The sequence below is a fragment of the Martes martes genome, assembly GCF_963455335.1.
Source record: "Martes martes genome assembly, chromosome: 12".
Taxonomy (NCBI): Eukaryota; Metazoa; Chordata; class Mammalia; order Carnivora; family Mustelidae; genus Martes; species Martes martes.
Genome location: NC_137900.1, coordinates 48,318,946 through 48,332,032, shown reverse-complemented (window position 1 = coordinate 48,332,032; position 13,087 = coordinate 48,318,946). Strand labels below are relative to the sequence as shown.

Here is a 13,087-nt window from a genome sequence, read left to right as displayed (position 1 = left end):
TCTTGCTTCCTCCATTAGACCACCATGTTAGGAAGCATGGGGCAGGGGCACCTGGGTGGCTCAGTGGGTTAAGCCTCTGCCTTTGGCTCAGGTCATGATCTCAGGGTCCTGGGATCGAGTCCCACATCGGGCTCTCTGCTCGGCAGGGAGCCTGCTTCCCCCTCTCTCTCTCTGCCTGCCTCTCTGCCTACTTGTGATCTCTCTCTGTCAAATAAATAAATAAAATCTTTAAAAAAAAAAAAAAAAAAAGGCAGCATGGGGCTGCTTGCTGGAAGCCCATGCAGCAAAGACACGTCATCCCAGACAAAGCCTCCAAACCTAGTCCCCATTTGCTACATGAGCGAGCCCAGGCAAGACTAACAAAATAAGTGCCCCCTCCCCCACCTCAAACCCAACCCAAATTGCCAACCCCAGAATCATAAGCTTAAAAATGATGGTGGCTTTACCACACTAGATTTTGAAGGCGGGTCATAACAGCTAACCAATATAGAGGCTATTGAAACATCACACACAGAGACTGAGAGCAGCAGGTGAGAAGTACTCAGATTCTAGACATTCTGAAGGTACAGCCAACAGGCTTTCCTAATAGTTTATGGGCGGATTGTGAAAGAGAAGAGTCATAGAAATGAAGGAGTTTCCATGAACTGAGATGAGGAAGACAACAGATGAAGCAGGTACAGGGCAGAATGAAGAATACCACAGATGAAGCAGGTACAGGGCAGAAATCAGGAGCTAAGTCTGAGATTTCTACTGGTCATCCAAATAGAAATGCTGAGTAGGTATCCAGATACGCAGAGTCTGGATTTCAAAGGACGAGGCCCAGGCTAAAAATATAAATTGAGCAGCTAAAAGAGTATTACCAGTATTTTAAGACTGATTGAAGATATGATTGAGGGACTGTGAGGTCTAATGACCGACCCCAGCAGCACTCTAATGTTTAGAGGTCAGAGACGTAAGAAAGAACCAGTAAGGGAGCTGAAAGGGGGCAGTCAGGTAAAAGAAGACTAGGAATTGTGGCACCTTTGAGAAATATGGGAAGAAGGTGTTTCAAGAAGCAGAACATGATCAACAGTTTCAAAAAATGCTGATAGGAAATGGTAACTGTATGACAGGCTAAAGGGGGCAGCTAGTCATGGTGGTAACGATTTTGCAATTTACAAATGTATCAAATCAACACAGTGCATAGCTTAAACTTTCACAATGTCATGGGTCAATTATATCTCAAGAAAATTGGGGTGGAAATGCTGATTGGCCAGGTAAGAGATGAGGATTGAAAAACAGACCTTTGGATTCAGCATGATGAAAGTCATTAATCACTTTAAAAAGAGCACATTTTTTCTGAGTGGTGAGGGAAGCCAAGTAGAGAGGGTCTGAGGAAGAATGAGAAGAAAATTACTGGACACATGAGTATAAGCTTTGCCACAAAGTGGAAAACAGAAATTGTGCAGCAGCGTAAGGAGGAAATGGGGTAAAGACAGGAAATTTTCTTTCTAAAGATTTTATATTTTTAAGTTTTTATTTAAGTAATCTCTAAACCCAATGAAGGCTCAAACTCATGACCCTGAGATCAAAAGTCACATGCTCAGGGATGCCTGGGTGAGTCAGTGGGTTAGGCATCTGCCTTCAGCTTGGGTCGCAATCCCACAGTCCTGGGATTGAGTTCCACATCCGGCTTCCGGCTCAGTGAGGAGCCTGTTACTACCTCGGCCTGCCATTCCCCACTGCTTGTGCGATCCCCACCCCCCTCTTTCTCTCTGACAAACGGGTAACTAAAATCTTTAAAAGAAAAAAAAAAAAAAAGATTCCTGGGTGGCTCAGTCAGTTAAGCGGCTGCCTTTGGCTCAGGTCATGATCTCGGGGTCCTGGGATCAAGTCCCACCTAGGGCTCCTTGCTCTGCAGGGAGCCTGCTTCTCCCTTTGCCTCTACTTGCCACTCTGCCTGCCTGTACTCTCTCTAACTCTCTGACAAATAAATAAATAAAATCTAAAAATAAATAAATAAATAGAAATTTTTTAAAAATTTTTTAAAAATAAATTAAAAAGTCACATTCTCCTCCAACTGAGTCAGTCCCCCAACACTTTAAAGATTTTATTTTTTTTTAAGATTTTATTTATTTATTTGACAGACAGAGATCATAACTAGGCAGAGAGGCAGGCGGGGGGGGGGGTCTTGGGGGGAGGAAGCAGGCTCCCCGCTGAGCAAAGAGACCGATTCAGGGCTTGATCCCAGGACCCTGGGATCATGACCCGAGCTGAAGGCAGAGGCTTAACCCACTGAGCCACCCAGGCACCCCTAAAGAGTTTATTTTTAAATAATCTCTACACCCAACATGGGACTCAAACTTAAAACCCCAAGATCAAGAGCTGTATGCTTTACCCTCTGAGCCAGCGAGGGGCTTCAAAAGGTAATTACTATTACCATTTTTTAGTAGGCTCTACACCCAGCATGGAGCCCAATGTGGGACTTGAACTCATGGCCCCGAGACCAAGACCTGAGCTAAGGTCAAGACTCGGACGCTTAACCAACTGAGCTACTCCACCCCCATCAAAAGGTAATTATTTTAAATTTTTTTTTAAGATTTTATTTATTTATTTGACAGAGAGAGACACAGCGAGAGAGAGAACACAAGCAGAAGTGGGAGAGGGAGGAGGCTTCCTCCCCCACCCCCCCGAGCAGGGAGCCCAACGCAGGGCTCGATCCCAGGATGCTGGGATCATGACCTGAGCCAAAGGCAGCCGCTTAACAACTGAGCCACCGAGGTGCCCCAAAAGGTAATTATTTTAAGATAGGAGAAATAATCACATGTTTACATACTGAAGGGAATAATCTAGTAATGAGGGAAATGCAATCTTGCAGGAGAGAGAGCTACTGGAGCCCAATCCTTCAGTAGGTGAAAGGAATTCGATCTTATTATGCATGAGTGAGGAGCTGTCCTTGAAACAAAGAGACTTAGTAGTGGGGAATGGGGGGCTCAGTGGTTAAGCCTCTGCCTTCGGCTCAGGTCATGATCCCAGGGTCTTGGGATCAAATCCCACATCGGCCTCCCTGCTCGGAGGGAAGCCTGCTTCTCCCTCTCCCATTCTTCCTGTTTGTGTTCCCTCTCTCATAGTGTCTCTGTCAAAGAAATAAAGTCTTTTTTTTTTTTTTTTAAGATTTATTTATTTATTTATTTATTTGAGAGCGAGAGTAAGAGAGAGCATGAGAGGGGAGAAGGTCAGAGGGAGAAGCAGACTCCCCATGGAGGTGGGAGCCTGATGTGGGACTCCATCCCAGGACTCCGGGATCATGACCTGAGCCAAAGGCAGTTGCTTAATCAACTGAGCCACCCAGGCACCCCATAAATAAAGTATTAAAAGAGAGAGAGAGAGAGAAAGAGAGAGAGAGAGAGAGACTCTTCAATGTGACTCTAAGTCCTAAAACAATAGGAGGGAAATCACAGGAAATCGCAGGAAAACACAGGTATGCCCACCTACCCCTAATAATACATGAGAGCCAACCCATGTGATGAAAAGTATTTTGGAAGTCCAAAGTTCAAAAAGAAGTCCAAAAAGCAAAAAGGCCATTGCCTCTCCTCTGACAAATAACAAACATTCACTGGTGACAGGTTATTCTTAAATTTAAAAGAGAACTCTAGGGGCACCTGGGTGGCTCAGTGAGTTAAGCCTCTGCCTTTGGCTCGGGTCATGATCCCAGGGTCCTGGGATCAAGCCCCGCATCGGGCTCTCTGCTCGGCAGAGAGCCTGCTTCCCCCTCTCTCTCTGCCTGCCTCTCTGCCTACTTGTTGTGATCTCTGTCTGACTTGTGATCTCTGTCTGTGAAATAAATAAATAAAATCTTTAAAAAATAAAAAATTAAAAAAAAAAAGAGAACTCCGTCTGCTGTCCTACTAATAAACAGAAACTAGTATAAATTGATGGGTGAAAGCTAACAAGCTTCATCCAAACTTGACATGCAAACTATTTGTAACTCCAAAATTTTCATATGCTTCAGTCTTACTCACACCCAAGTCTAGTCTAACCTCTTCCTCATCTGCCTTCCTCTTCAGTAAACACTAACCAGTCCTCACCTTTTGCACTCTGATACCATGACCATCAAACTTTCTTATTAGATGCTCAGCGTCTTCATTAGGTGTCCCCCTACTTCTCAGGTCTAATGAAAACTATACTCTGCTTCTTTAGTGGCCACTTCAGTGAAAGCTAATCATCCTTCCAAGCTCCAAGGTCCAGAAGAACATTTCTTTACCATTTACCCCCATATTTCTGAGGGCATGCCACCCAAGTATCTTCATTTCCCATATATACTGATAACTACTATCTGTGATCTAAAACCTCAGAAACCATTGTCTACCTCTCCAAGATCTGGCTACCAAGATCTTCTGAGGTCCATGTCAAGGTGAGTGATTCATCCAACACACCAGTCTCATTGCTCTTGAATATCTCCTTGTCACCTCCATTTTAGCAATCTACATCCATGGCCAAACCCTACATTCTATTAGTACCCTAAAACTTTAAACTCCAATATTCTTCTCTGAATCCAGAATATTCTATCAGCTATCTCCCTTATGCCTACATATACTTACATATTCACTTTGCCCAGACTTCTAAGCTCTTGAACCAATTATTTTTTTCAATTTATTTATCTTTTTAGTAATCTCTACACCCAATGTGGAGCTTGAACTCATGACCCTCAGATCAAGAGTCGTATGCTCTTCTGACTGGGCCAGCCAAGAACCCCAGAACCAATTACTTTCTTTCACTCTTTCAGCCTCCTCCTGCTTGGTCCCCACCTCCATGCAGTCCAAACCTCACATTCCATCACTTCAACCATTGTTTTGCTAATCCTTTGAGCTCAAAGGCATTCCTACTTTGTAAGTACATAACAAAATCCAAATATTGGATCATTCCAACTATTCAAAATCTTTGGATCTACTGACTTTTGCTACAGAAAGTCACACAATTATACAAGCTAGTAAAATTTAAAACCATTGATAATTTTTGTTAAGATTTATTTGAGAGAGCTTGGATGGGGGAGGGACAGAGGGAGACCAAGAGAATCCTCCAGCAAACTCCCTTCTGAGCACAGAACCCAACTGGGGCTTTATCCCAGGACCCTGAGATCATGTCCTGAGTGGAAATCAAGAGTCAGACACTTAACCGACTGAGCCACCAGGCACCCCTAAACTAATGATTCTTGCCTATCTGGTAGACCTTCCTAAAACCTCTAGTGAGCTCTCTCTTCCATTCTCCATGGTGTTTAACAGTTCACCATTCTCCCCTAAAATTCCCTACCTCCTTTTCTTCTAGAGCTCCAATGTCCATTAGGCTGTTCCCTCTCATTCTTTTTCATTGGACCATCTTCCTTACGTGATGGTGCTTCCCAGAGTTTCTCTTGTTTTTTGTCTTTCAAGATTTTATCTATTTATTTATTTGACACATAGAGAGAGAGAGAGAGAGAGAGAGAGGCAGGCAGAGGGAGAAGGAGAAGCTGAGCAGACGGCCGGACATGGGACTCCATCCCAGGACCCTGAGCCAAAGGCAGTCACTTAACTGACTGAGCCACCCAGGCATCCCTGTTTTATTCTTTCTTATTCTAGAAACTCTCTCTTAGGTTATCTATAGCCATATACACCCTGTTTCAACTATCATCTACGTGCTAAGAACATTCTAATCTCTATACTGCATAAAATCCTCTCCTCCGGGTGCTTTAGTTGCTCAGCTGGTTAAGCACGGGACTCTTGATGTCAGCTCAGGTCACAATCTCAGGGTCATGGGATCAAGCCCCGAGTCGGGCTCCTGGCTCAGAGAGGAGTCTGCTCGAGATTCTCTCTCTCCCTCTTTCCCAACCCTTGATCTCACATGTTGTCTAAAATAAATACATAAATCTTTAAAAAAAAAAAAAAATCCTGTTCTCATCCCCAGACCAGTGCAGCTAGTTACCCACAGAATAGCACCAACTGTGTGACCCAAAGGCATATCCAAGACTGATCTCAGTCACCTGCTAACCCACATGGGATTCCTACTGTGGGAAGTCATAAAGTTAGGAAGCATCTTGACTCCACCTTTTCCTCAACCCACATATCAAACTGGACACCAGGTTCATCATCTTGACATTATCTTGGATCCATCCCATTCTCTCAAGCCCCACTGCTAATTTGGAGCTTTATCAAACAGGCCTTACTCCACCACAATTCATTCCTCACCTTGCCACATGAAACTGATCTTCAACTTAAAATCTCTTACCCATAGATCACCACAGCCTCAAGGATCAAGTTCAAAACATTTAACACAGTAAGAAAGAGGCCTTTCATTGTGGGCCCTTTGTTTACATATTCAACCTCATCTCTCTGTCCTCCCCTTAATACATTAAGAATCTGTTTCGTCTCGCATCTGTCGATTTGGCCTCATGTCTTTCTTGTGCCTAGAATGCCTTATCCTCCATCCTCACCAGCTAACTTCTACTTGCTGTCAAAATTCGGTTCAAGCAAACACTCCAACAAAAAGCCTTCTCTGAATCCCCTGAAATCTGACACACATACAGTTTTCCTCTGTCCCCACAGTACTCTATGCATGCATCTAACTATAATAATTTATTTCTTTGTATTTTGGCCTTCTCCGGGGCTTCCATTCAATAGTGTAAGTTCCTTAAAGGAAAGTTAGGGCCTGGACCAGAGCAGATACTCTTTATTGAATGGAAAAACAAAAACAAACAAACAAAAAAAAACAGTATTTAATATTTATGACTCTTAAAATTCAATTTACTTACAGATTTCAAGAATTTACATTTTTTTTTTAAGATTTTATTTATTTATTTGACAGACAGAGCTCACAAGTAGGCAGAGAGGCAGGCAGCGAGAGAGGAGGAAGCAGGCTCCCCGCAGAGCAGAGAGCCCGATGTGGGGCTCGATCCCAGGACCCCGGGATCATGACCCGAGCCGAAGGCAGAGGCTTAACCCACTGAGCCACCCAGGCGCCCCAAGAATTCAAATTTTAATACAAAGTTTCCTCCACTCCCTCCCCGTGTCCTAATATATACTAAAACCTAATGGTTTCATTACCTAAACCAACCTTTTCAATGATGGTTAAATAGAGTAAAACTTACAGTAAATTCTGAAAGCCAGGGCACCTGGGTGGCTCAATCGGTTAAGCATCCGTCTTCCGCTCAGGTTGTGATCGCAGGGTCCTGGGATGGAGCCCTGCAGGCGGCTCCCTCCTCAGCGGGAGTCTGCTTCTCCCTCTCCCTCTGCCCCTCCCCGCTTCCTGTGGGCACTTGCTGTCTGTCTATCTGTCTGTCTCTCTCTCAAATAAATAAGTAAAATCTTTTTTTTTTTTAATTCTGAGAGCAGCTAAGCCAAAGGAAAAGATTTTGAAAGAGACAAAAGTACACCCGGGCAGCCAGAAAACTTAACAAAACTACAGTTACAACATTCACAATTTTAACATTTTTTCAACATGTTTATCAGCCAAATTAGCATACAGTCATTTGTTTGACCAAAATGAGGTTCAAAGATACAGTTTAATGCACTGAAAAGAACTTAAATCTCCAGTTTAGAAGCCTGGGTGGACTGCTTCATTGGTTCCCCAGGCAAATGAAAAGATAAATCTCTAAATAAATAATAATAACAACTGACTATCTATGCAGCTTGGATTTTCAAATTCCTTGGGCCTAAAGAAATGTTTTCCCATCATGAACAATGGAAAACTGTATGGTATTTAATATCAAAGCTTTTAAACATCTTCAAAATATAAAAACTAAAATAATTCTAACGGAATGAAAGCAAATATAAATTTTTTCTTTTTTTTTTTTTTTTAACAGTGAGAGAGGGAACACGAGCAGGGAGAGTGGGAGAGGAAGAAGCAGGCTTCCTGCTGAGCAAGGAGCCCAATGTGGGGCTCGATCCCAGGACCCCAGGACCACGACCTGAGCCGAAGGCAGCTGCTCAACAGCTGAGCCACCCAGGCGCCCTGAAAGCAAATATAAATTTAACAAAATTTCAAAATCAGAAATGCAATGTTATTACTTCCAATGTGACTTGAAATAGGATAAAAAATTATGAAGCCAGGAGTGCCTTGGGGACCCAAGTTATAAAAACAACAATGTTCAATCTGTTGTTTGAAAATAGATGGAATCTTTCACATTGCTTGAAAGTTTGTTTCAATTTAAATGGGAGAAAAACTGATAAACATCCTTTGTCCTATAAGTTTAGCAAATCTTGTTTCCTATCATGTGGAGATAGTATACAGAGTGGGGCACCTGGGTGGCTCAGTTGGTTAAGCATCTGCCTTCAGCTTGGGTTGTGATCTAGGATACTGGGATCGAGCCCCGTGTTGGGCTCCTTATTCAATGAAGAGCCTGCTTTTCCCTCTCCCTCTGTCACTCCCCCTGCTTGTGCTCACTGGTACTCTCTCTCTCAAATAAACAAATAAAATCTTATGAAAAAAAAAAGTATACACTACCTCGATCCAATTTATCATGAATTATGAATCACAGACTTATACTTACATAACTATACCATGTTTTATTATACTACTCATCTCTAGACCTGTAAAACTTCTTAAAAAAATATACAATATAGGGGTTCCTGGCCAGCTCAGTCAGAGAAGCATGCAACTCGATCTCAGGGTCATGAGTTCCTGCCCCACGTTGGCTATAGAGATTACTTAAATACAAGTTAAAAACATATATTCATATATATACACATACAATATAGATTTCTCATCTCCTAAAAAAAAATGTATTACCCACATGTAATGTGATCAAAGTTTAAATTATCACACTGGGTTTCTTTTTTTAAGAACCATTAATAGATGTCCATTGATAGATGAATGGATAAACAGGATGTGGTACATTTACACACACACACACACACACACACACAGGAATACTAGTCAGCCGTACAAAAAAGAATGAAATCTTGCCATTTGCGACATGGACGAACCTAGAGGGTATTTTGATAAGTGAAATAAGTCAGACAGAGAAAGACACTATTTGATTTCACCTATACGTGGAATCCAAAAAACAAGACACACAAACAAAACAGAAACAAAGTCATAGATACAGTAAACAGTTACCAGAGGGGATAGTATCTGGAAGGCACACAAAATAGATGAAAGGGACTAAGAGGTACAAACTTCCAGATATAAAATCAGTAAGTCATGGGGATATAAAGTACAGCCTAGGGAATATAGCGAATAAGATTGTAAGAATTTTCCATGTTGACAGATGATAACTACACTTACAGGGATTTTATAACGTATAAAAACATCAAATCACTATGATATGCCCCTGAATCTAATAGGGATACTGCATGCCAATTATACTTCAATTAAAAAAAAATCAAGTTGTGCTACAGACCTACCAATAATCCTGACACTATTAGTTCCTTACTTTTCTTCTAAATATATTTATAATTGTATTTTTCATTTTGTTTTTTCTCCTCCAATTAAAAAAAAAAAAAAAGCCTCCTCTTGGATTTTTTTCCCTCAGTTTTTGCATTTCTCTTCAGTCTTCCCAGCTCGATCTGGTCCATCTCTAGAACTAGAAAGGTACAGCAAAAGCAAAATTTTGGAAAGCTGTATTTCCTGAAACTTTCCAAACCCCTAATTGTGACATAAACAATTCACATAATGGTTTGTGGGTAACATCCAAAAAATTTCACAAGTCTATGAATATTATGCCTCAGAAATATTTTAGAAATTATTTTACACCCGCAGGAAGGCCAAACAATTTATTTGCAAGTCCCACCAACCAAACAGCAAGTGTAAAACTATTGTTACTAGGTGCTTGGGTAGCTCAGATGGTTAAACATCTGACTTCAGCTCAAACCCTGATCTCAGGGTCTTGGGATCCAGCCCATGCTCATCAGTGAGTCTGCTTCTCGATCTCCCACTGCCCCTTCCCCTGCTCCTGCTAGCTCTCTCTCTCTTTCACATAAATAAATAAAATCTAAAAAAAAGAAAGAAAGAAAGAAAGAAAAGAAAAGCTATTAGTATATCTCTATGGACATTTTCATTCTCAAACTAATGATTTATTTATGGTTATCAATAACCATGAGTATTCCACTTTCTCAAGTAGCAGTCAACTGAAATCCAGTAAATTTTAGCTTGATAAAATAAATGCTAATATAGACATGATATTGATAGGTATTAGCCAAGTGATAGTAACTACCTAACATTTTACCAAAGTATAAGCATGATAACCAAGGCAGAGGTTTTGGCTACCACTAACCTATCACTAACCTACCACTACTAACCTACCACTATCACTGCCAACTACCAACTACCACCTACCAACTCAAAATACTTTGAAAATTGTATACCTACCCAATTTTTTAAAGATTTCTTTCTTTTAGAAAGAGCAAGAGACCACAAGCACATATGGGGGGGGGCAATGGAAGGGGGAGAGAATCTCAAGCAGGCTCCCCACAGAGCACGCTGCTGACCTTAGCCAAGTCAACAGTGGGACGCTTAACAAACTGAGCCACCCAGGTGCCCCCAATTGTTTTTACATCATACCTTTAAACATAACACTAAAAAGCTTTGGATTATTACATTTCCAAATTTAGATGAGTCATAGTGCTTTGTATGCAGGAACTGAATGTAAATCAAAATTGTAAATATGCACTTGCTTGCTAGTCAAAGAGACATGTGGACAGATTCAGAAAGATTAAAACATATAATCATGATACACATTGTGTTTTTAAAACGGCCACTTCCCAACTGTTAACCCAGTTCAGTAAACATGCCAATTGCCCTCTTCTTGAATATCTAAAAGTTACGAATACTTCTAATCCTATCCCTTCACTTTACAGATAGGCACCTGAGACCTGGGGTCTTTCAATGTACAGTTAGTTAGCAGAATTACAAAACCTCTGGTCATCATGGTCTGAAGCTTACTAGAGGTGAAAGTAAGAAAAACCGAATGAGGTCTCATAACAGCTCTATATTATGATATAGAATCATAATATAGCTTCTGTAATAATAATAATATAGCTTCTGTAATAATCATAATAAGCTTCTGTACCTAAATCTGGAACCTGAAACTGAACCACCATTAACAACAACAAAATTACATCTCAAATCTAGACAATAAAACTGGCAGATAAAATGAGAGAAAAGGCAGGGAATGTCCATTTTAGTTTCTGACCTAAGACCCTGACCATCAAGGAATTCATCCAAAAAGTTTGTTGAATGGATGAATGAATGATTGCATGATACCTGATAGGATGACTTCACTGATTTTAGAAGCTCCAATTTCAGGAGCTAAACTGAAGGATCATGATGATGCCATAGCTGAAATTAAAACTCGGTGCAACAAACAACTCCTATGTGAAACACAACAACCAGGTCTCTGCAAATCTCCGCAGAGCTGTTGCGGGTGTTTCAAAACATACATTCATACATAGATGCCATTTTTTTTTTCAGGTAATTCCCGCAAGGGAGGATAGAGCCAGAGAATCGAGAAGTCTGAAAACAGGCCCTGCTCACCCATAAGCCTTTGCATTAAAGTGGACAAGATCTAAGTGAGTCACTGGTGATAAGACCGTCTCCCCAGCCAGCCAGAAACCGGCCCGGAATCTCCTGCACTCCTTTTAACTAGGGAACCGGTCAGGGAAGAGTGTAGGAACTGCAACCTGCTGCAGGTTAGTATGCAAGGATCGCGCTGATCTGTTTCCGAGTCCAGATCCCGCTGAGCCCCACCGCAGGCACGGGAGCCGGCCCCACCCGGCATCGCGGAGCGGTTCTACGCAGAAGGCCTCATCCTGCAGGAGTTCAGAGCCCAGTCAGGACAGGGCGCGGGCAAAGAGCAAGACCTATCCCCTTCCTGGCCACCCACGCCACAGCGCGGCCCTGCCACCACATGCTCCCCTTTCCGCTTTCCCAGCACAGCCCTAGGCCCGCAGGGCCTCAGCCGCCCTCCACGCCAAGCTGAGACAGGCCACAGGCGAATGCGATCCAGAGGCCTCAAAGCAGGGGACAGCGGCCCGCAGCTCACCGCCTGCCACCCCGCGTCGCTTACCTCCCTTCTGCCACAAGCTCAGCCCCGCGCCGGCTGCCTGACGTGGCCCGCCCCGCCGTCTCGAACGCCTGGGGGCGGGGACTACGGTGAGAGAACCAATGGACTGTAGACTGCAAGCGTGTGCCCCGCCTCCTCCGGCTTCGGCCCGCCCCTCTCTGCTTTCGCGCGCGCTCATGGCCAAGGCCAAGGCCGCGCACTGCGGCTGGAGGGTGGCGTGCACTGCTGAGCGCTTCTCTGCAGGGACACCGGGGCAGGAAAAGAGACGCGCGCAGGTGGGGGTTCTGGAGTTGCACCGCAGTGGGGATTAGCCCACGAGACAGCCGATTGAAGGAACTTGTTTGGGGATGCCACTGCGGCGTGCTTGGGTCGTCCTGTTGGCAGCCTGCCCTTATGCAGCTTTTGGCGATGCAAAGCAGCTTCTTGGTGTTTGGGGATTTTGTTGCCCAGAAAACAATAGTCCCGGTAACGTTAAGGATTCAGAAAATGTAATGCAGACAGCCGACCTGCCACTTCGTTCTTCCCCTTGCCCCTTGTAGTTGCTGCTTCATACTTTTACTTCTTTGGCCAACACAGAACACTGCAGCTCTCAATGCTACCTACACTGGTACATCCACCTGTTGGATAGTCCTACAGGACATTATAGCCTGGATATTTCTGCTCAGTTAATCTGGGGACAGCAGGCACATGTCATTGTTTTTTGTTTGTTTGTTTGTTTTTTGTTTTTTGTTTTTTTTGGTCTAATACTTACTGCGTGTCCACCTGTGCACAAACACTCATTTCCGTAAGAAAGCTGTAAAGTACGGGTCACGGTAAAACAGAAGCTAAAGGAGACAGCAGAAAGAAAAAAAAATGAGCAAGTAAAAAAGGAATGGAATTCTATTTGTGTAAAAATTATATACAAGAGTTAAGACACGTCGCTCTAGAGAACTTGACTTATCCAGCCGTTTCCAAACTCTGGTATATCTTTAGAAGTACATATATATATAGAAGTGGGGAGCTTTTTAAAAAATACTGGTCCCTGGGCCCCATCTCTAGAGATTCTCGATTTAGCAGCTCTGCTGTGAGTCCTTG

The 13,087-nt window shown here is 42.9% G+C and overlaps 1 protein-coding gene across 2 annotated transcripts in view; it reads right to left on the bottom strand.

Moving 5' to 3' along the window:
* FOCAD (focadhesin) overlaps positions 1-12,041 on the bottom strand; it is a 303,850-nt gene extending 291,809 nt beyond the window's left edge. The window contains exon 1 of one of the 2 annotated variants that reach the window (XM_080819443.1): positions 12,017-12,041. The gene's annotated coding sequence lies outside the window, so the exon portion shown is untranslated. Of the gene's footprint in view, positions 1-11,630; positions 11,757-12,016 lie in introns of those variants that run through there. The other variant, XM_080819444.1, reaches the window with a different exon arrangement.
* Positions 12,042-13,087: the final 1,046 nt, after the last annotated feature.